The sequence below is a fragment of the Ailuropoda melanoleuca genome, chromosome 16 (assembly GCF_002007445.2).
Source record: "Ailuropoda melanoleuca isolate Jingjing chromosome 16, ASM200744v2, whole genome shotgun sequence".
Classification (NCBI taxonomy): Eukaryota; Metazoa; Chordata; class Mammalia; order Carnivora; family Ursidae; genus Ailuropoda; species Ailuropoda melanoleuca.
Window position 1 is genome coordinate 12,154,263 of NC_048233.1, and position 24,358 is coordinate 12,178,620.

General features: G+C 48.3%; 1 long non-coding RNA gene across 3 annotated transcripts; it reads right to left on the reverse strand.

Annotated features, from left to right (window-relative positions):
* Positions 1-675: 675 nt before the first annotated feature.
* LOC109489416 lies at positions 676-13,380 on the reverse strand. Of its 3 annotated transcripts, none has more exons than XR_002142409.2 (4): positions 13,217-13,380; positions 11,766-11,842; positions 3,749-3,842; positions 676-715 (listed from the first exon to the last, which is right to left on the reverse strand). It is a non-coding gene; the product is annotated as an uncharacterized LOC109489416 (long non-coding RNA). The 3 variants fall into 3 exon arrangements; XR_002142408.2 differs by lacking the exon at positions 676-715 and adding an exon at positions 2,907-3,057; XR_002142407.2 differs by lacking the exon at positions 676-715 and adding an exon at positions 3,587-3,642.
* Between the last annotated feature and the right edge of the window lie 10,978 nt (positions 13,381-24,358).

The window sequence follows — 24,358 nt, forward strand, 5'->3', positions numbered from 1 at the left end:
TGCCAGCCTGGCCCCAGTGAAGTCAGTTTGTCAGCTATTTTCACTGGGGAAGGAGAAATTAAGGGAGGAGCCGCGGCCCCTGGCAAACCTAACTGTCCACATGTCTAAAAAGCCGAGGGGTTAAGGCCGCAGGGGAGCACCAGCTGCAAATGAGCTCAGCAGGGCGAGGCCCGCAGGGAGCACAGAGCAGAGAGCACACAGCCTCAGCGTCCCTGCAAAGCCACTCATGCTCTGGGCCAGGGGGCAAGGGCAGAGGGATGCAGAGGGAGAACGGGCCTGCCTGCGGGGTTGGGGGCTGGGCCGTGTGGGCGCTGCACGGTCTCGGAAGGCTGACCCACGTCAGGGCCGCTTAGCTCTTCCAGCCTCAGTTTTCTCATCTGTGAAATGAAGAAAATAGCACCTGCTTTGAAGGGTTTCTGTAAAGGTCAGGAGTAAGACAAAGAAAGCACAAGTGTGTGAAAACTCTGGATGCCAGTTGTCACTGACGTGAAAAAGAAACTGAACGGGTCGTATGGGTCAGCTCAGGCTGCTGTAACAAAATATCATAGACTGGGGGGCTGAGGCAAGAGAGTTTATTTTCTCACAGATCTGGGGGCTCGAAGTCCAAGACCAAGGCGCCAGCTGGGTGGTTTCAGCGGAGGCCTCTTCTCTTGGCGGGCAGGCGACCACCATCTTGCTGTGTGCTCACGTGACATTTCTTTGGGCACGTGCCCACCTGCACACACAGAACAAGCAAATTCTCTGGTGTCTCTTCTTGTAAGAGCCCTAATCCCATCATGAGGGCACCCCCACCCGGCTCTTATGACCTCATCTAACCCTAATCACTTCCCAAAGGCCCCATCTCTAAATAATATCACATGTGAGAATTAGGACTTCAGCATGTGAACTTTGTGGGGGACACAAATATCCGATCCATAATACCAGTTCAAAACAAACTGTTCTTTCTGATGAATATTCCCTGATGTATTCTATTTTATGATTTTAAGATTTTATTTATTCCTTTGTTTATTTATTTATTTGGAGAGAACACTCATGAGTGGGGGGAGGGGTAGGAGAGGGAGAGAGAATCTCCAGCAGACTCTGCGCTGAGCTTGGAGCCTGACATGCAGCTCGATCCTACCACCCTGAGATCACAACCTGAGCCGAAATTAAAGTCAGATGCTTAGGGGCACCTGGGTAGCGCAGTCGTTAAGCTTCTGCCTTCGGCTCAGGGCGTGATCCCGGCGTTCCGGGATCGATCGGGCTCCTCTGCTGGGAGCCTGCTTCTTCCTCTCCCACTCCCCCTGCTTGTGTTCCCTCTCTCGCTGGCTGTCTCTCTGTCACATAAATAAATAAAATCTTTAAAAAAAAAAAAACTTGGTGCTCTCTTTCTAAAAAAAAAGTCAGATGCTTAACTGACTGAGCTAACCACGTGCCCCTCCCTGATGTATTTAATTTTATTTATTTTTTATAAAGATTTTATTAATTTATTTGAGAGAAAGAGCAAGCACAATCAGGGGGAGGGGTAGAGGGAGAGGAACAAACAGACTCCCCGCTTAGCCCACTGAGCAGAGAGCCCAATGTGGGGCTCGATCCCAGGACCCTCAGATCATGACCTGAGCTGAAGGCAGATGCCCAACCTACTGAGAGAGAGAAAAATCCTTGGTTGTAAGAAAATACATTTCTAATAAAATGCCAAAATAGGGAAATGTTAATCCCCTAGGCTGATCCTGGGTTTCTCAGCCAGACCTTTGTTGGTATATCACTGCTGTACCCTTTATGTCCCTTGTAGAGACGTCCTTTTACCACTGAGAGCCAGGGAAAACCTGATCTGTGCTGGCAAGTACAGTGCCAGGGACATAAGTTAATAGTGGTCCTGCCCTTTGATCCCTCCATGGGCACCTTTGGGAAAAGCTATGGACATTTTCTCAAGGAAAATGCACACACATTTCTGACCATGGAGAGGGGTTCTCATCTCAAATTCCATCTTTGGATCCCTGGTGTGCGTGTGTGGTCTATGGAGCTCTGCTTATGAGCCCCTGCACTGTAGAAAGTAGGGAGCGCTGGTGGTCCTTGAGAATATGAAGGAAGTTTCGTCCGTGTTTTTGTGAGTAGGAGTAAGAATGTAGATTTTAAAAATGCAGAATGTAAAAGAGTTTGCTGTCTGAGTTGTTAACCTTAAATAAGTCGTGATGTGGGATTAGGGTGATAAACAGCTGGCTGCCTAGAACAGGAGTCTGGACACCCGAGCTCTAGTCCTGACTCCCCAGGTAACTAGATTTGGGACCTAAGCCATGTCAGTTTGTCTCTCTGAACTTCAGTCTTGTCATCCGTCAAGCTTATTCCCACCTCCATGTGATTTTACTGATGTCCATCATGGGCCAGTCATGCTATGCCAAGTGCTACCCACACCCCAAATATTATTAACTAATACTTCAACATTGCAAAGCATGGATGTATGTATCACACACACACACACACACACACACACACACACACACACACTGTTATTTTGTGGGAAGAGAGCCATATTTCTTTACAATGGGAAAATAAACTTTCCCTAGGTCTCCCTTCAGAAGTTCTTTCTCAGGGGATCTAGGACAAGCCTTGGTTTGGGGAAACAGAGAAGTCTTACCCAGAAATATCTGGGGCCTTCATCTTGAACAAGATGAAGGTGGCTATGTCTTCTCCCGCTTTCCCTTAAAGTCATCTTCTTTTCTCAATACTTGCCTTTGTCCATGCCTATTTACACTGTTCCCTCCCCAGGTCACACCCATCAGTTTCTTGAGAAGGTGTTTTGAACAGTCGTGGTTTGGGGTAGTGCAAGGAAAATAAGGAAATGGCTCGCGGGCAAGTGGCAAGCCCAATGGCACCCTTGTTCTGGCTCTGCACCTGCCACAGCCGAGGGTGGGTTGGGAGCTGCCGTGGTGATCTGCCCCTGCTGGAGGGCCCCGGGGTGTTCCCTGAGTGCCAGCCGGAGTCTTTCCACAGGAGTTTCACTCTGGTTTGGGTCTGTGTTGTCCTTGGAATTAGTCAGTTCATTAGTCTCTTGGGGCCTCTGGAGCCATTGGTCCATGTCTGGAATGAGACCAGAATCAGATCCAGACGTGGCCTGGGGCTGGAAAGCAGACTGGGAACCTCTCTCATCCCACTCCCAGGGGACACTAGCCCTCTTGGCCATGTTCCTTGGTGTCCCCTACCCCCCAACACTGAATAAACTTCGCAACGAAAGAATAAGCAACACAAGGTAGCAATCTGCCGATTTTCTAACCTTTTGATGCAAATGTGATTGATTGATTTGGATAAAANCCCCCAACACTGAATAAACTTCGCAACGAAAGAATAAGCAACACAAGGTAGCAATCTGCCGATTTTCTAACCGGAGGGAGGAGACTAAGTACCTTTTGATGCAAATGTGATTTATTGATTTGGATAAAGCCCTTTTATTCATTGATTCAGTGTCATCTGAAACACTATACACACCTGACAAATAGTAGGCGTATTGGACAAGTTTACTGAGAGAATGCATTGGTCATTCTTTTCGTGCTTTTGTGCTATAAAGGGGAGCTGACACAAAGTAGGCCATCAATCAGTATGTGGTTCTTACCTTTTCTTCCCTCAGGTATTGCATTCTTCCGATGACTCAGGAAATCAAGATTGAGGCTGAATTTAAAAAAATATATTTTTTTTCCAAAGCCTCAGACCAGTCTGTATTGGAAAGCCAAATACTTCCCCTGCACTCAGAGGAGAACGGACTTTATTTACTGACCTTTTTGTCTTGGTAGGAATATTTTTCTCAGTGCCACTGTCTCATCAAGTCAATTTCGAGCAAGTCCTTTTTCTTCTGTGGGTCTTAGCCGAGCCTACAAAATCAGGGACATAGGGAGATTGCAGTATTTGACAAGTTCGTTAGAAAACAGCTTTAGAAATAAAGGTCTTCTGTGTCTTCCTAAACTGAAACTCTGGAGTGCTCCAACCTCTGTGAGTAGAGATGTTTTCGTCCCTCGCGTCTTATTTTATTTGCTGAGAGACAAATGTGGTGGATTGAAGGCAGAGGAAAGAATCTGCAGCTCTATCCTGGGTCTCTAAATGTAAACACTTGTGAAGAAAACCCTTTGACATTAACCTCGTGGAAGATGGCACCAGAGAGGATAAAAACAATATAGAAAAAGTTATCATTTAGGCTCCTGTCATGTTTTCCCCCTTTGGCTCAATGATGCCCGACTTATTCTAAACCATTCTGGGGACTGACAAACTTCGTGTGAGTTTCTAAATCTTACTATCCGAGTGTGTCACCAAACTCCTGCTTCCCTATGAAAGTATTCCAGTTTGCACAGCTCAGACACGATGGTACAAATAGCTTGACCAAGAAATAATCCATAATTTCACGATGCTTTTGAGAATCAATGAAAAAATTGCTTCTATAATTCTGTTGGGGAAAGTTGGTGGTTGTAACATTTTATGGGATCATCCCAGTTTCAAATATTCATCCCATGACTGGTCCCATAGGCCTTTAAAATGTCTCAGAAATATCAATATTCAAGTGTTTATATTTTTTGAAACTGCCTTTTGCATCTGTGTGTGGCACGATGCTCTTTGGTGGTCCACACTGTTTAATTTTTTATTTTGAAAATATGGTCATTTAGTTTAGAGACTAATTTGTAACAAGGGCCCTAGTTGTTTCTTGATAATACATAACAAAAGGATTTTCTTTTCACTTGCAGCTGACCCTTGAACAACACTGGTTTACCTGCGTGGGTCCGCTTACATGTGGAGCTTTTCCAGTAAGCCCAGTTCAGTGCTGTAAAATGGATTCTCTCTCTCTCTCTTTTTTTTTTTTAGATTTTATTTATTTATTTGACAGAGATAGAGACAGCCAGCGAGAGAGGGAACACAAGCGGGGCAGTGGGAGAGGAAGAAGCAGGCTCCTAGCGGAGGAGCCTGATGTGGGGCTCAATCCCAGAACGCTGGAATCATGCCCTGAGCCGAAGGCAGATGCTTAACGACTGCGCCACCCAGGCGCCCGGATTTTCTCTTTCTTATGATAGTCTCAATAACATTTTCTTTTCTCTAGCTTCCTTTATTATAAAAATACCGCACATGATACACGTAACATACAAAATATGTGTTAATCAACTGTTTATAATATTAGTAAGGCTTCCAGTCAACAGTAGGCTATCAGCAGTTAAGTTTTTGGGGAGACAAAGTTAGACTTGGATTTTTGACTGTGCAGGGAGTCGCCCCCCCAACCCCCACGTTGTTCAAGGGTCAACTGTATATCCAAAGCCCCAAACCTTAGAAACGTCCTTGACTCTTTTTTCTCCTTTCCTATCCCACATTCAATTCATTACGCTCTGTTGGCTTTGTCATCAGAACGTATTCAGAATCTGGTCGCTTCCTACTGTCCCCGCTGCTGCTCCAACTGCTCTAAGCAGTCTTCTTCTCTAGCAAGGCCTCCTACTGGCGTCCTGCTTCCAACTTTGCCAGCCCTGTCCCCAGCCCCCGTGTCCGCTCTCAACACAGGGAGTGTGGCCCTTCTACATGTCACCCATCACCGCCCAGGCTTCCTGTCTGACTCAGAGTAAGAGCCAAAGATCTCACAAGGATTCACAAGGGCTGTGGTGATCTGCACCCTCTTCTTTCCCCCTTTCTCTCTGACTTCAGCTCCTTCTCTCTCCCTTGCACCTTCCTCCCCAGTCCCCCAGGCCTCCTTGCTGTTCAGTGAGCATGCCCAGCTCCGGGTCTGCACTGCTGTTCCTAGATATCCACAAGGCTTACCTCCTTACTCTGTCCAGGTCTTTGCCCCAGTGCAGCCTCCCACTCCCCCAGGGCTTCCCTGGCCCCCTACGTAGAGTAGCATTTGTTCCTCTACCCCCTCCTCCCAGATCTGCTGAGCAGAAGCCACTTATCTCTTTATTGTTTTCTTCCCTCCACTAAAATGTAAGCTCCATGAGGACAGACTTTGTCTTGTTCGCTATGGAATCCCTACCTTCTGGAAGAGTGCCTGGCCTGTAGAGATATTCAGTACATATTCGTTGCATGATGAAACAGCCTAGGCTCAAATCGGGGAGTGCAGAACAAACAAGTAGGAGTGTGGGTCATCACAGAGCCCTAGACACTCAGGTGTCGGAACCACATTTCCAAAATAGCTGATGTCTGGAAAGGTTTTTGTCAGACCAGGATGTTCTCTGAAATGCCCTCATGGCCTGGCTCTGTTGTCCTCAGTTTCCCTAGAATTCTACTTTCAATGATGCATTATTTTTAGTGTTAAGCACTAAACCTTTTTAATAGGCCCTTTTTTCTTTTGTACTTATCTTTATGGACAGAGCATTTACGTATAATAAAATGCCTCCACTTTTTAAAAAAGATTTTTATTTATTTATTTATTTGACAGAGAGAGCCAGCCAGCGAGAGAGGGAACACAAGCAGGGGGAGTGGGAGAGGAAGAAGCAGGCTCACAGCGGAGGAGCCTGATGTGGGACTTGATCCCAGAGCACCAGAATCACGCCCTGAGCCGAAGGCAGACACTTAACAACTGCGCCACCCAGGCACCCCAAAATGTATCCATTTTTAAGGGCACAGTTTGCTGGTTTTGACGAATGCTTATAGCTGTGTGTCGACCATCCCAGTGAAGACAACAGAACCCATCCATCACCCCCCAAAACCTTCCCTCGTGTCCCTTGGCAGGAAATCCTCAACCCCCACCCCTGGTTCTGAACAAGCGCTGATCTGCTTTCTGTCATCGTAGATAAATTCTGCCTGTTCTAGAATTGTATCGAACTGGAAGCACACGGCGTGTTCGCTTCATTCTCTTGCTCGATACGGTGTTTCAGATTCATCCGTGGTGGTGTGCTATCAGCGGTTCTTTGCTTTACACTGCTGAGTGAGATTAGTAGGCCAGTCTATTAAATAGAAAATACTCCCATGATGGGCAGTTGGCAATCTTGGCAGTCCTTGAACACTTTAGTCTGCATGATTTTTTCTTTTTTTGTGGGGGGGTGTTGAGCAACATCTGAAAAGTATAAGAACATTCATTCGGGGGGGAGGCCTGACAAAGGCAAGATGCTGAAAGGCAATTTTGTCAGCATCACCATTTTGCTTGTCTTTTGTGTACGGACTCAAGAAGCTGCTTTCCTGCCTTCAGTGCCCGAAATCCACGAGTGAGTACATGAGCCTTGCTGAATGCCTGCTAGGTGCTAGATGGAGTTCTATTTGATGAGCCGGACAACACCGTGAGTTAAACGTTAGGCGCTCCCTTCTTTCAGATGAGGAAACAGACCCTGGAGCTGTTAGTGGGATTCTGGCCAGGTCTTCCTAACTCCAAAGTTCAATCATTCAAGTTCATTTTAAGTTCCTGGACTGAGCTCAGCCCGGCTGGAAAGAGGAAGTGGGGAGAGGAGGTCAGAGGGGAGATGAAGTGAGAGGGAGTGGGGAGAGGAGGGGAGAAGAGGGAAGAGGAGGGGAGAAGGGAGAGGATGATGGAGGAGAGGAGGAGAGAGGGTAGGAGAGAGGGAGGGAGGGAGGAGAGAGAGAGAGAGAGAGAGAGAGGGAGAGAATGGAATGGGAGAGGAGAAAGGGAGGTCAGGACAGATCCACTGGGTGAGAGCTCCTGGGAGGAGACTCCCTGAAGCTGCACTGGCTTTCCCAGCACGGAACCAGTCTGGGCACTTCATGGGCTTCGATTCTCTAACCCAGCCCTGGGGTTACTGGCCCTGCATCTCTGGTTTCAGCATGGCAGTGTCAGCTCGGAACTTTCCTGGGGAATTCAGACCCTGAGTGCGAGTGCAATCTTAAAGTTGATCCCAGAACTGGTGAGGCGGTCTGGGCTGGAGCAGGGGCCTGTTTCCTAGCCTGAGACCCGGCCGAGCTGGTGGCTGGCCAGCGTGCTGACCGCAAGCTCCGGTTCCCTGCAGATCGCATTCCGGGGCTTCGAGTGTCATCTCTCCCGAGCCGCACGTGTTTACCCTTTGCACACTGCACTTCTCTCCCTTCCACTTGGTGGAGGTGGGAAGGCGAACACTAAGCCCTTGAGACTCCCGCGGGGCTAGGTAGGCTTCTTTTAACATTTCCCCTCAGCAGCCGCCTCGGATACAAAATTGTCCACATTTCAGAGGTGTATTCGTTTCCTAGGGCTGCCAGCACAAAGGATCACAAACTGGGCAGCTTAAAACAACAGAAGTTTATTCTTTCACATTCTGGAAGCTCCAAGTCTGCAATCCAGGTGTGGGCAGGGTTGGTTCCTGCTGGATTCTGGAGCTCCGAGGGTGAAACTATCCCGCCCCACTCCCCTAGCTGCTGGTGGTGGTTGGTAACGTGGGTGTTGCTTGTGGCTGCGTAACTCCAGTCTCTTCCTCTGTGTCCCATGGCTTCTTCTCTGTCCCTTTGTGTCTGTGTCTCTCTGTGTCCTCTTCTTACAAGGACACAAGTCACTGGATTTCGGGCCACTGGCATTGCTGTCCATCTCACACGTGGCTTCAGATTGGGCCCCTGCTTCCTGCTCCATGCCCTCTGCTTCCCAGATGAGTCTGGAATTCCCCACTCAATCTGGCCTCTGTCTATTTGTCCAGCTCTGTCCCCCACTGCCCACACTTTGTGCTCACAGTGTATTACGGACATACACGGCTGCTGCATACCTCTGTGCCCTGAANACTCAATCTGGCCTCTGTCTATTTGTCCAGCTCTGTCCCCCACTGCCCACACTTTGTGCTCACAGTGTATTAACGGACATACACGGCTGCTGCATACCTCTGTGCCCTGAAAGATTCTGTCCCCTCTGCCTGGAATGTGCTCCCTGTTCTTCACCCCTCTTCCCTCTCCATGTGAAAAGCTCTTATGCATCCTTGAAGTCTCTCCCCTGGGTGAGGGTTACCCTGAATGCCGTGGGGATTGTTGACTGTGGCGTTTGTCCCAGCTGTGGTCCTTGGGTGTTTCCCCCCATGCAACTCCGAACACAATGGATTGCTTTTGCTTTGTTGTTGCCGGCCTCCCCACCAACCTGAGTGCCTTAAGGCAGCTATCTTTTGAGTCCCCCACAGCCATACGGAAGATCCTGGGCAGCTGTAAAGGGCTGAATAGGCACGGAAGTTCCCTTCAGGGGGTAGAGACCAAGGAGGGCTTTCTCATACTTGTATTTTATTCCCTACAGTACTTGGTGAGTCGTTGGCTCTCTAGTGCTTCCTGTCCTGTTTAGCAATTGAATGGAAAAGCCACTGTTCCGCAGGGATGGTGGGAGCTGTGAGTCACTGACACTAGCATTTCCATTAATGTAATGCCCTGAGGAAATAAAATCCCCTGTTCTTTCCTCCTATCAATTCAGGTGCTTTTTAAATGAGATTTAACTGAGGTCAGGGAGGGGACAGGGGCTACCTTCCCTCTTGCTAATGAAGAAGTGAAAGGAAAGAAAGGGGGAACCCTGGGCCTGATGTTCCTGAATTCTGAGGTTGGTTAAAGGTCCAGGACCAGGACATTGGTTCCTGGTTTCTTCCTGCAATCAAGAGTGGGGATCATGGGGGCGCCTGGGTGGCTCCGTCAGTTAAGCATCCGACTCTTCTCAGCTCAGGTCTTGATCTCAGGGTGGTGACTTCAAGCCTTGTGTTGGGCTCCACGCTGGGCATGGAACCTACTTAAAAAAAAAAGAGTGGGGATCCTGGCAATGTTGGGTGTGGAGTGGGTAAGGGAGGTGTCAGCAGGGACTGGGTTCTGGGACTCCCCGACTGAGGCTGACCCAGCCCCATCCCCATGAAAAATGACCCCTTGCAGGCCTTGCTGCTGAATGAAGGTCCTCTCCAGCATCAGACCAGCCTCTTTTTTTGGGGGAACAAGGCACCCTTATTGTGAGGCTCTCTCTTCTCATCTCATTTCCAGTCATGTGAGCTTGCCTCTGTGTCCCTTAACAATGCTACCTGTCACTTGAAGCCGGGTAACACTAAAAGGAGGCTAACTAGAGTTGGAGTCAGACCTGGGTCTCCAGATTGCCTTTATACCATTTCTTCCATTGATTTCCAAGGGCCTTCAACTTTGTTCTCCAGACCACTTTAGTCTGGGACAAGACACCTAGCAAATGAAGTATTTCATCTACTGGTCCCCTCCCTGCCCTCATCAGGGGCATCTCAAAATTACTCAGCTATCCCATCCTCCCAGTCTCCACCCCAGCCACACGCACCCCCAACCCAAAACCAGACCCTGTGGGGCATTCTGGGGCAGGGCTGGGACTAGGAGAGGCAAGCAAGTGCCCAGGGCTCACAGTTTAAGGAGGCATTCACTCTCAGGGCTTTGTAAGTACCTCCTTCAATGTTGTATTCTGGGGTGTCCTGGCTTGACGCTGGGCTGGTGTATTAAAAAAGGGATGGGAGGAGAAAAAGAGGTTAAAAGGAGGGTAGAAGACAGAGCGCTAAGAGAACAAGGTGGGAAATCTGAAGTCAGTGGCAAAGTGAAGAATCATGGGTGTATCCTTTGGGTAAATACCTAGCCGTGCAATTGCTGGATCATAGGATAGTTCTATTTTTAATTTTTTAAGGGACCTCCATACTGTGGAATTTAAGAAACAAAACGAATGGTCATAGGGGAAAAAAGAGAGAGGAAAACCAAGAAACAGACTCTTAAGTATAGAGAACAGACTGATGGTCCCACCCTGGGTAGGTCTGGGGGGGGGATGGGTTCAATGGGTGATGGGGATTAAGGAAAGCACATGTCACAATGAGTACCCACTGTTGTATGTCGGTGCTGAATCACTAAATTGTATGCCTGAAATGAATATTACCCTGTATGTGAACTAACTGGAATTTATTTTATTTTTTTAAAGTTTTTAAAAATTTATTTAAGCCATCTCTACACCCAACATGGGGCTTGAACTCAAGACCCTGAGATCAAGAGCTGCAAGCTCCACACACTGAGCCAGCCAGGGGCCCCAACTAACTGGAATTTAAATAAAAACTCAATAAAAAAAAAGTGAAGAATAATGGCTTCATGGTCAGGGGTAGCTTTCCCCACAAAACTCTCTCACACACACAGGCTCAGACGTGCCGAATGTCACCCAGAGAACAAGAAGCGAGAGGAAAAACAGAACACAGTCACCCCTTTCTCATTAGGTGTCCCTGAGTTTCTTGTCCCAGGGAAGACAAGAAGGGAAAGAAATCCCCGAAGTCATGTCCTCTCTGCTTTCACTTCCTCCTCGGACACTTGGCATCTTTCTCTGGACATCAGGAACCTCACCCTGGGCCTGGTGATTCAGTCTTATAATGCTTGAGCTGGAGGAGCCCTTGGAGGCTGCCAGTCCTGGGAGCCACCAGCCACACAGGGCTTGTGAACACCTGCAACGTGGCTAACCCCAAACTGACAAGTGTCGAGTGAAAAATATACACTGCAGTTTTGAAGAGCTAGTTTGAAACAAAATAATGTAAAATAGCTCACTAATATTTTTTAAAAGCTTGATCATACTGAAATGATAATGTTTGGGATCTGTTGGGTTAAATAATATTAAAATGAATCCCCCTTTTTTACGTATTTTAATGGGGCTGCTAAAAATTTTTTTAAATTTTTGATTTTTAAAATATATTAATTATTATTTTCTTTTAACAAACCCTTGTGGGTTTAACAAACCCTTGTGGGAGGGCTGGGGCGGTGGGGGGAACTGCTCTGCTATCTACAAGACCCTGACCCAGAAGCAGGTCTAGGAATGGTTTAGCACCCAGTTCCCCACGAAAGGCCTTCGGGCCATGCCCCGTTTCCCCGGAGGAGGCGCTCTCTGCACCCGCGACTGCTAGAAAATTTAACATAACCTATGTTACCTGGCGTTTGTGGCTTGAATGGTAGATCTGTTGGACAAGGCTGGTCTCTTCCAACTTCCTCCTTGACCACAAGAAAACTGAGGGCCAGAAAGAAGACCTCACTTAGCAGACGGCACACACTAAAAAGCACTGTACTTCCACCAACCTTTCAATTGCCCCTACACACACACACACACACACACACACACACACACACACACACGCACGCACATCCTAGGAGCCTGGGGACAGCAGCAGAACCCTGGGCTGCAGCCCTCAAGGAAATGTTCCAAGACTCAGGACATTGGCTGTGGTTTCTTGGGTGTGAAATGAAAACCGAATAAAATCACATTTTAAAAGCCCAATAAACTCTGGAAACTTCGGTGTGGGGACAATGCTGGGGAGCCATCGCCTTCCCCTATGAATTCACAGGCACAGTAACACACATTAGTTTAGCGGGTGTGCCAATCGGCACCTTAAAAGCAGAGAACCCCCCTCCCCCAAGGCAGTTGGGGTGGAGCCTTGCCTGAGCCCTGACGCTGAGGGGCAGCCACTCAAGGATTGTTTGACAAGTCAACAAAGACAAGTTTCACTGGGATTGGCTTGATAAATGGAAGAGGAGTGGGCAGCGAGGTAGGGGGAAGCAGACACCAAAGGCAAATTCCTTTTCTTCATGATTTTATCTGGCGTCCCCATTCTCATCGACCCGCATTGTTGGGGCTTTCAGAGAGGCACTTAGGAAAGTACAGCGATAATGATGTCTCTGTCGTGGGACAGCACGAACGGTGCTCATCTGAGGACAGTTCCAACAAGTGGACTTGCGGAGCTGACTCTGGACCCCCGAGGAATTTTCCTTGGTTTCCACCTGGCTTTGGCTAGGAAGCCCGAGAGTGTGCTCACCTCCTTCCCCGCCCCTGGCTTCCCGCCCAGCCCGGGTGGGTGAGAGTGATAGAAAGGCGAAGCTAAGTGGAAGGGTGAGAACATCCGGGGGCGCCGGCGGCAGGGGAGGAAGGGCCACCTGGAGGTCAGCTCTCCTTCCTACACACACGCGCGCGCGCACGCCGGGGCGGTGGGACCCAGGACTAACCCCCCGCTACAACCTGGAGAGCCCTTGCCCTTGGCGGAGGGGAGTGCCGGGCGGGGAAGGCGGGTGTCGCTCCCCGCACCCCCCGCCCCGCACGTGACAGTCTGCGGCACGGTAAGGAGCGGTCCCCCGTCGCCTTTCCTCCGGTCCTTGGGACCGGCCGGTGCGCGCGTCCCGCAGCAGTCGGATGCGCTAGGTGGGGCGCGGGTGGTTCCCCCTGTTCCCCCCACCCCCCATTTCAAGGGTGACTGTGCCGCTGACGTCAGGCGGCTTTTGGTTCATTCCCTGGCACGGGGACTGTATTTTCATAACAGCATGCAGCGCCGCGTAACTAGAATAGGCGTGTCCCCTCCCCTGACCCTCTCCCGCCCCTTGTCCCTCTGCTCACCCCCTCGCTTGCTCCCTCCCTCCGGCGACAGCCGCCTTTATAACCGCTCGGCGCCGCGAGGGCGGGAGAGCGCCTGCTGGCTGCCCCAGCACCGAGGGGCTCCCGTGTCGCCTCCGACGCGCGGGAAGCGAGCAGCTCAAGTTCACGCGCCAAAGCGAGGGTTTAAGGGTAAGTGAGGCGCACGCCGCCCGTTGCGCGCTAGGCCTGCACATTTAAATCCTGGGGCTGGGGGGAGTGCGGCGCTGGGTGGGGTGGGATACAAGAAAAGAGAACTCCCTGGTAATGGACTACAGGGGGCTATGAGGGGGAAAAAAATCCCAAGAAAGGAATTTCTCTAGTTTAACTCAACTCAGTTTTATCCCCCCTGAGCTTCCTGGGCTAAGATAAAGGCAGAGAGCGAAAAGATAGCCAGGATAATAGTTTGTGCTCGAACACGTTGCACAGACTTTTAGCAGGTGGAATCCTGGCTGGGCACGTGAGCAGTTTTTTTTTTTTTTTTTTTTTTTAAGATTTATTTATTTATTTGACAGAGATAGAGACAGCCAGTGAGAGAGGGAACACAAGCAAGGAGAGTGGGAGAGGAAGAAGCAGGCTCATAGCGGAAGAGCCTGATGTGGGGCTCAATCCCACAACGCCAGGATCACGCCCTGAGCCAAAGGCAGACGCTTAACCGCTGTGCCACCCAGGCGCCACACGTGAGCAGTTTTGGGATCATACTAGGGGAAGAAAAAAAGACAGAGGAAGGTTTTAGATGAAGGGATTGGGAGTGGAGAGGGTTGGGGATTGGGGGTGGGGGGAGGTAGGAGGAGGGAGGCGGTGACAATTGCTATTTCACTCAGTACTGAAAAGTTTTGATTTATTTTGTCCTTCCACAACAAGCGTATTCTTCAGAATTTTGGGAAGTAGATTGTAAAAGATTGTAGAAGATTGTAGAAGCCTTCTACAATGCTTCTCTTGATGTGTCGGGCTGTTGGCTCAACAGCATTCCCTCCTTGGCCGTCCTTTGAGTTGCTCAGGAACCTTGGGGCAGATGGAAGTTGATTATCCAATAACAGCCCACCTTCTGGCAACAACTAGATAGGACCCAGGTATGGCCTCAAGGCTGTCCAAGCCTGCTCAGAATCAAGGAGTTCTGAAGGATTTTTGGTTCCTGACTTCTTTCCGGACTGATTTTCTTCTCAGAGGCCACACCTGTTGAAGGGTTCAGTTGAATCAGCCACCACTTTGGGCTCATTCCTGAAGGGGAATACCTCAATCACTTTTGATACAATGGGCTGGGTGCATGGGAGGGGTGAGATGGGGGTCAGAAGTGCACCCTCCAGGTCTGTGTGCTGGCTATTACAAGGAGAGGGAAGGAATGACAGGAAGAGTCAGCAGAAGCGTTACCTGGGAAACAGAAAGGCTCCTCTGAGGGTATGGTGAGATGTGGGCTCAGAGGGTAGATAGAAAGGAGCAGAACATTCCTGGGAAGTCTTGAGTCAGGAAGACTGATTTCTCATCCGGGCTCTGCCACACCATGTAGCTATGAGACAGCCAGGGCCTGGGCCTTGAGTTCCTCCTAAGGGGTCTTGGGAAGGCCCCCAGCTCCTTCCCAGAGCTGAGGTTCTAGCCCTTCTGTATTTGCACGTGTCCCTTGGGGAGTCCTGTCTGGAGTCTGCTTCTTTGTATTCCACTCCTTAGTGAAAATTGAAAATGGATTGTGGCTGTGATTTCATTCTGCTTATTTTGGAAGTTTGTCTTCAGATCCGCTTCTGTTTAAAAAATCCAGATTGAACTGAGAAAATGGTCAGGAAATGATATGTTGGTATATTAGGACCTTAAAAAACAGTGAATTGAATATTTCACTTGAGGGGTCTCAGATTTTCTGAGTAGTTTGGTGTGTTTGTTTCTATTTTTATTTCTATATTTATTGCCTTGTGGCCAGAATATGTAGTCTGTATATTTCTTATTTTAGGATTTCAGATTTTTTTTTTTTGGTGATCTAAAACATACTATTTTTGTAAATGTTCCATAACCACTTCAACAGAAGCAATCGTATAGAGCAGGGGTTGATAAACTAGGTCCATGGCCAAACACATCTCACAACCTCTTTTTGTAAATAGTTTTGTTGGATCATAGCCATGCATTTGTCTATGGGTTATCTATGGCTGCTTTCAGCTACAAATATACGGCCTGCACAGCCTACCCTACTTATTAGTTGGCCCTCTACAGAAAATGTTTGCTGATCACAGATATAGAGGTTCTGAATTATATGATTAACAACGGAGATATGAACATATAAACAATGGATATGAACATAGAGAACATATGAATTATAGATTATTTCAATTAAGGTATTCATAGAACATTTATAAAAATTTACCGTATTATTATTCCTTTGTCTTTTTCATCTGCTGAGGACTGATAAAGAATATTAAAGTCTCCTAGAAGTATTAAAGTCTCCTATAATGATAGTATTTCTTTTGAGTTCTCTTTGTATTTCTGGTAGTTTTTGTTTTATGTGTTTTGGTGCTATGTTATTCAGTGCATAAACGTTTATAATAGTTGTATCTTAACCGTGGAGTATCCCTAATTATTATAAAGCAAACTTTTTGGTCTATATAATATCTTTTTGCTTTAATTAAACTTTGTGTGATAGTAATAGCTCAACTCTTACTTAATTCCTTACTTTCAACAAACTATTTAATTTTGTACCTGATACATAACACCTGATAAATAAAACAGTTATTCTTACTTATTTTTGCATTTAGTTAAGTTTTTCCTTTTGTTTTCAATGTTTTTTTGTTTTTTGTTTTGTTTTGTTTTTAGAGAGGGGGTAGGGACATAGGGAGAGGGGGAAAGAGAATCTTAAGTAGGCTCCACACCCAGGGTGGAACCTGACACGGGGCTGATCTCACAAACCTAAGATCTTGACCTGAGCGGAAATCAAGAGTTGAACACTTAACCAACTGAGCCACCCAGGCACTCCAACTTTGAACCATTTCTGAATCTTGCTGTTTTAGGTGATGTTCTTATAAGTGTATTATAATTTCATTTAGTCTTTTTTCAAAATGAAAAAGTTACCATTTTACATTTATTGTAATAATTGTTACTTGCTATTACCAAATAATTTTTAGCCACATGATCTGCTTTCTCCATCCTTTCCCACATTAGGAGTCTGTATCTAGTAGTGGTTGGTTGTGCCATTCTCAGGGCTTAAAACACAGGCTTGTAAGGAGAGATGATAAGTTTAGCTTGGGACTTGTTGGATTGAACATGAATATGTTCCCTTTAAGGAGTGCCTGGGTGGCTCAGTCAGTTAAGCATCTGCCTTGGGCTCAGGTCATGAGTCTGGAGTCCTGGGATCAAGGCCCGCTTCCGGGTCCCTGCTTGGCAGGGAGTCTGCTTCCCCCTCTGCTCCTCATCCCACTCATGCTCTCTCTCACTCTCTCTCAGATAAATAAGTAAAATCTTTAAAAAGTATTTAAAAGAAGGTATCTTTAAGAGTTATGAACTGGTATACCAGTAGAGGATTTTATCCACCTATTTTCTGGAAATTTTAATTTCTTAAAATCCTGGGCCTAAAAGAGTTGGAAGTTTCACTCAAAATCTTATTTTCTTTTGTTTTTTAAAAAGATTTTCAGTATTTTATTTTATATTCCAGCAATTTATTTTACAATAATCTAAATGTCACATGCTTTGTTTCAAATGGAGGAAGATGGTATGTAGGGATCCCAGGGAACTACACGAAAGTGAAGAGACTGGTATAAGCACTGCAGTTATGCTTGTTTAGATCTGCCTAAGGAGGTTTGGTAACTTTTTTTCTCTCAGTTACTACAAAGCAACTCAATTCAGTGATGTTATTCAGATGTTATTCATAAGCTGTTGCCATAATCACTCTTCCGTCATCAGAATTAGGATGACTATTTGGCACAGGGGATCCTGGAGATTTCCCTGTAGACACTTTCCATGTATAACTAATCCTTCATCAAGGGCAGAGAAATTCCTGTGGGACTCCACCCGTGTCTTAGAAGTCAGCCTAGATAGGGGTACGAGGAAAAGCATATTCATCTTCAAAAATTCTTCTGCCCCATTACTCACACTTGATAATAAATAACTTGCTTTGAGTAAATATTCAGTGGTCAGTCTTAGCCCAAAACATTTGCTCAGCAACCACTGTGCAGAGCAGAGCGTCTGTTCAGGAGGATACCAACAAATAGAAAATTTGCTCCGTTACCTTAGAAGCTTGTTATCTGATGGTTGAGTCAGCACTGATAATCATATATAATATAAAACATATATATGGAAAAACTGGAGCGCTAAGAAATAATGAAGAGATCCACAAATCTAGAATGAGATGAGACTAATAATTTTTAAACACCTCAAGATAGAGGTAAGTTGTGGGCTACGTTTTGAAATAATGTGGTAAATGGATTGTGTCTAGGAGGGGAAGGGTCTTTCTGGCTGGGAGAACTACGCACATGCTTAAGCAAAGAGCAGGACTTTATCACAAGGCCTTCAATGAGTCCCAATTCCCTTCTGGATAGAAATACTCTTGGAAGATTAGCTTGTCTTGTGTGGAGGCGGAGAGCGGGAGTTAGGAAGGCAGGAGGAGAGGGGTGGGAGGACTGATTGGAGAAAAGCCATGAGGCTCAAATTGGGACTGAATCTGTTATAACAGATAAAAAGGAGCTAATGTGTTAATCCAAAGGTCCCTTCCCTTCTTTGTTCCCCTTCCTTACAGCATTTAACTATTCACTGCTCTTTTATTTTTTAATTTTTTTTAAACTGCTCCTTGGCTTCTGGGAAACTACTTGGGCTTATTATTATTATTATTATTAGCAACCCCTGATCATTTTTTTAAACACCTGTTGCTTACTCCTGCATTGATGAGATGGTGTTCCCATAGTCCTGCCCTTGGCCCCCTTCTCACCATACTTGCTCCCTGTGTGATCGGGTTCTCCTCTCAAGGCTTCAGATAACTCCTCTAGGCCCACCCTGTGCATAAGGTCCAAACCTCTCTGGAGTCTCGGACTCACATGTCCAAGCGCAGAGGACGTCAGCACAACCTGGTGTCCTAGAGCCTGGCTTCTAAGTGCCATGAGATCTCGGGCAAGTTATTTAATTTCTCTGTGCCTCAAGTGCAAAAAAGGGGCATAATAATAGGGTGGTTGTGGAAATTAAATGAAACAGTGTGTAGCCCAGAGTCAACTCTCAGGATGACTTCGAGCTGTCATTTCTGGATGCGGCCAATTGCATGGCCCGCATTCATCTCCAATTCAGCACAGCTCTGTTTGGCATCGGTCCGCAACAGCCTGTATTTCTAAGTTCCATTCAGTTGCCTAAGGCAGAAATTTGAGAATTACCCTGGACTCCTGCACTCCCCAAGCCCTGTCTCTTCTGCCTTCCTAAAACTCTTGCGCTATTGGCTGCACCTCTTTCATGCCTCACCTCGTTGGTCTTTGTAGCATTGCAAAAAAAAGACCCATTAGGTGGAATGACTCACTGTTTTCCATGTGTCCTCAGCATTCCCTGGACACCCTGTGCCCCCTTATTTGTATGTCAGTGGGACCCTATTGGTCCTCCCAGGGGCAGCTGCCTCACTTTTGATCCGTGTGACTTGGACACGTAACACAGCGCCTGACGCAAAGTAGGAACTTAAATGTTTGTCGATTGAGTGTAGGATGGCTCCCTGTGGAGACTTCTCAGAACTGGTTTAAGTGGAGAGAGGCTGGAGTCAGGGAGAGAAACTTCAAAGTTCCTAACAATGATTTCGAGATGAAAGGAAAAATTAGATTACAATTAAGACCACTTGTAAAGGGATAGTCTTCACAGCCTCCTGACACTGGACAGGTAACTTCTTATTTATTTATTTGAGCAAGTGAGTGTGGAGGGAGGGGCAGAGGGAGAGGGGGAGAGAGAGAGAGTCTTAAGCAGACCCAGAGCCCGAGATGGGGCTGGGGCTCGATCCCACCACCCCGAGATCATTGCCGGGCTCCATCCCACGATGCTGAGGTCACAACCCGAGCCAAAACCAAGAGTCCCATGCTCAACCCACTGCGCCACCAAGGTGCCCCTGGACCTGTAACTGCTAAGAGTCAGTCTTCCCACCTGTAAAATGGGTTGTAGGAATAGTAAATGAGATAGATAACAGATGTAAAGACATGTAAATGAGAAAATACCTATAAACACATGAGGACTCAGCATCGTGCCTGGCTCCGGGGAACTCAGTATGTGACACAGCCCTCACTATTTTTCCTCGTAATTACATTGGGACTATTACAATATATTGAATGGGGAATTCAAGAGGAGGGAGAAAACGAAAATGCTAGAAAAGCATACATTTGCCTGGCTGGGGTATGTGAAGACTCCGCTTCAACAGTTGCAAGTTATTTGGTATTATTCCCCAGGCGGTGCTAACAGGTAGGTATTATCCTCTTCATTTGCAGATGACAGAATGAGATATGTCTCATAGGAGGAAGATAAGATTGGCTTTGGCAAGGGTCGGGGCCCCAGGTTATACACACTCAGATACTCTGGGGCGGGGCGGGGCCGGCTGGGGCGGAGGGTGGGGGTGAGGGCGCAGCTCGTCTAGCCGGCTTGGGCAACCTTCCAGGTCCGGGCTTCAGCACCCCACCCGCCTGGGGAGAAGAGAAGAGTCTCCGGGAAGCCGGAGGACTTCTCCGCCCTGGCGTTTGGCTTGCACAGCAGTCAGTGCCCTATGTCTGTGAAGAGCGAGTCTAGGTCTAGGGTCAGCATCGCTCCACTACCCGGTGTCTTCATCTTGCAGGTGTGGCTTCACCTGGTGGCCCTCTCCTTGGCCTGAACTCAGACCCTGAGTCACCTCCAGCCCTGTTTTAGGGTTTGGTTAGGAGTTGGCAGGACATGTTCTTTTAATGACGGGAGGTGGGGCAAGAAGAAGAATGAGGGGGAGGGTGAAAGATTTGGCAGTTGTCTAAAAGGAGCTTTCTAGACGGATGGACTGTGAGGCTGGACTCCGCTCGCACCATCTAGTTCAGCACCGCACCCTCATTTTACAGGGGAGAGGAGGGAGGTTCCAGGAGATAGTGTCCACACCTGACGCAGTTGACACCCCTTCTTTCCAAAGGGGTGGGGTAAAGACGGGGCTTGGACCTGAGCCCGGAAAGTGTCTCCTGCCTCCCCCTTCTTCCCCTCCCTGCCTTTCTTCCTCCCCTGTCTCCTCCTCCTCTTGTGCGTCTTCCTTTCTTTTTGACTTTTACCTCTCCTTTTTCTTTATAACTTTTCTTTTCATGCCCTGACTCATTCCAGAAGGGTTTCGGACAGTGCCAGGTGTCTTCAAGGCCTCGGTTGTAGACGTCGTTGGGTTACTGGACAGTGGGTGGTTATTAGCTTAGTTAGCAGCTGTAATAAGTGAAGGGGTCTCACCCTTATGACTAATGAAAAGTCCTTTCCTCGTGTCCCCGGTCAGAGGCTACACACACTAAAACCGTACCATGTTCCTCCGAAGCGCAGGGTTTAGTCATCAGGGAGTTGGGTGGGAACGGAGGACTGGCTTCTAGTAAATCCGTCTCTGCTTACTGGGAAATCTCAGGATTCATGTTCCCCTGGGAGACTCCTGGAGTCATTTAGATGGGAGCATGGCTCCAGACATGGCCCAGAGCCCCTAGCCTCGGACCCAAAGTGTGTTCTAGACAGCTCACAGGAGGATGGGAGAAAGGGAGGTTAGAACTCAGGAGAGCAAACAGGGAGCTAGTGAGGAAACCAGCTACGCCCCACCCCACCCCATCTCATGAACAGCCCCTCCTCTCCCACCAGACTCCCTCCTGTCCCTGCCCATACTCATCCATTAGGCTTCTACCATGTGTCAGGTGCTAGTCCAGAGACTGGGGAGGAACATTCATCAACTCCGTCCCCGCCTTCTCAGAGCCTTTGAATCCAGAGGAAGACACAGATTTAGCAATAGGCATAGCAGGGCGTAGTGACTTAACACCTTTGGGCAGGATTATGGCTCTTTCCCCGGGCTGCAAAGAGTGGCTCCGAGAGGACTAGCCAGGAGAGGGAGGTGGGTCTTCTGAATGGTCAGGTGAGATGGACGGCCTTAGGGCTGGGAGAAGTGGACTCATCAAGAGATATGGAAGAGGTGGAATCCATAGGACCTGCATGTTGGGTCTGGTAATGCAGGATAGGGATTTCTCGGGCCATTTCCCAACTCAGTGGTAGATCTCAAGTTGGCTTGGGATTTTAGTGTCTGTGCCCCGGGTTCACAAATGGGGAGACCCCTATGATGCCCCCTGGCCCTGTCTCATCTTCTCTCACAAGGCCTCCTTTCCTGCCCTGCCTCCTGCAGCCAGTCTGGGGGACAGTCATTTTGTTCCCATGTAGGAATCGGAGGCTATGCATAATTGAAACAGCTGGAGTGACTCACAAGGGTCGGCTTTGTGCCTCAGTGGATTTCGCCCCTGCTCAAAGCCTCATACAACACCTGAGAGCCGATGTAGTCACCCCCATTTCTGAGGGCGGGTCCCTCTTACCAGACAAAGAGCTCTATGGTGTAACTTTGGGGTTAGAATTCTGGTTTGAACCCTGGCCCTGCCATTTCCTAGCTGTATGTCGTGGCTGAGTCAGCTGACTTGTGCCTCGGTTGCTGCAGGTGGAGGACAAGGATGAGGATGACATGAGCTCCAGCGTAAGGGACTTGTGACGGTTAGGAGGGCAGGGCCATAGAAGCATGCCCGATCTTTGCCAAGAGTGAGGGAGGGAGTCTTGAGACTTTCTGTCTCATTCAGAGCAGTCCAAGAGCAAATTGCTTCTTCCAGCCCCGGTTCGGTCTTTGTAGGAGCTAGTCCTTTCTTGGCTGGACCCTAAGTCTCTCTGCCCTTGACTTTGCTTACAAATGATGGCCAAAGAACCCCCGGGGTCGCATTCCATTTTCTCATTCTTGCTCCTGCCCTTACATCCTTCTCCAAGGCTATTTCTCTAGCTCCTGGCAGTTCATATTCCCACATGCCGATTGTTTCCCTTTTCCCCTCAAACCTCACTTTCTAGAAGCCCTTGTAAGCTTCTCAGAACCCTGTCCTTTCCCCTAGCCACCTTCCCTGTCTCTTTTCCTCATCTGGGCCACTCCCTGGGCGACACAGGGCCTTCTCTGTACAGAGCTGCTTGTTAATGAGCCCGGTGAGTGTTATTTTCCTCCGACCAAATTCAAAGTGCTTAGAACATTTTAGACCCATTGCACAATGCCTGTCATGCTGGGGGCAGAGGTGGAGGAGGGCTACCAGAGGTGAAGTAAGGATAATTCCCAAAAAATTAGTCACTCAGATAAAAACTTATTTACTAAGAAAAATTTTAGAAAGACGTTTGTGAAAGAACTGGGAAATATGAACCCTAACTGGATATTTGATATTACAGGGTTATTGTTGACTTTTGAAGTGCGGTTAAGTTCAAAAGGAGTTTTATGTTTTAGAGATACACACTGAGGTGTTTGTGCATAAAATGATATGATGTCTGGGGTTTGCTTAAAAATAATCTGGTGAGTGGGGTGGGGATGGTGATGAAGCAGAATTGGCCGTACATTGGTAATTTCTGAAACCAAGCGATGAGCCCATGGGCTTTCCGAGGATGCTTGAAAATGTCAGCATTTCTTTAAAAGCAGTGGGTTATTTAAAAGAATATTTTAATTTATTTAAGAGGGAGAGAGAGAGAGAGAGAGAGCAAGCAGGAGTGGAGGGGAGGGGCAGAGGGAGAAGCAGACTCCCCCACTGAGCAGGGAGCCCACGCGGGGCTTGATCCCAGGACCCCGAGATGATGACTGGAGCCAACACCCAACTGACTGAGCCACCCAGGCCCCCCTAAAAACAGTGTCCTAAGGCACTTCGGGGATTGTTTTCCCATCTCCCGTGTATGATTAGGGTGGGTGGTGGAGGTGAAATTGAGGGGAATCGGTTTTCTTCTCTCTCCACACCCGTGGCCCATTGCTCTCATCGGACCCTGGTCTGCGGATGCCAGGAGGCCCGGGACACAACCCCATCCTGCACAGCTGCCACCAGAAGGGAGCAGCCCAGGGGTTCAAGATGGGGGCGAGAGGTTCTCCCTCACTGTTCCTCTGGCCAGCACCACAACCATCCTTCAGGCGAGCACCTCATCTATCCGTGTCAAGACGTCAAGTCCTCAGGCCCAAAGCCCTTCCCTGTTGCCTGGTGAGGTGGTGATGCTGATGACTGCTTGTCCAGGGACAGTGCTACCTTGATGGGTGGGGAGGGAGCCATGGGCAGGGAGGGACTGGGAGAGGGAAATACCTTTGCAACTGGACACCGCCCTTATGACGGATCTGAAAGGGGGTGAGGTGGGGAGGTGAAGGCCAGCAGGGAGGAAATGCGTCCAGCCTGGGTCCCTCCCTTCCCTGGGAAGCACTGTGCTTGCGTNGGGAGCTAGTGAGGAAACCAGCTACGCCCCACCCCACCCCATCTCATGAACAGCCCCTCCTCTCCCACCAGACTCCCTCCTGTCCCTGCCCATACTCATCCATTAGGCTTCTACCATGTGTCAGGTGCTAGTCCAGAGACTGGGGAGGAACATTCATCAACTCCGTCCCCGCCTTCTCAGAGCCTTTGAATCCAGAGGAAGACACAGATTTAGCAATAGGCATAGCAGGGCGTAATGACTTAACACCTTTGGGCAGGATTATGGCTCTTTCCCCGGGCTGCAAAGAGTGGCTCCGAGAGGACTAGCCAGGAGAGGGAGGTGGGTCTTCTGAATGGTCAGGTGAGATGGACGGCCTTAGGGCTGGGAGAAGTGGACTCATCAAGAGATATGGAAGAGGTGGAATCCATAGGACCTGCATGTTGGGTCTGGTAATGCAGGATAGGGATTTCTCGGGCCATTTCCCAACTCAGTGGTAGATCTCAAGTTGGCTTGGGATTTTAGTGTCTGTGCCCCGGGTTCACAAATGGGGAGACCCCTATGATGCCCCCTGGCCCTGTCTCATCTTCTCTCACAAGGCCTCCTTTCCTGCCCTGCCTCCTGCAGCCAGTCTGGGGGACAGTCATTTTGTTCCCATGTAGGAATCGGAGGCTATGCATAATTGAAACAGCTGGAGTGACTCACAAGGGTCGGCTTTGTGCCTCAGTGGATTTCGCCCCTGCTCAAAGCCTCATACAACACCTGAGAGCCGATGTAGTCACC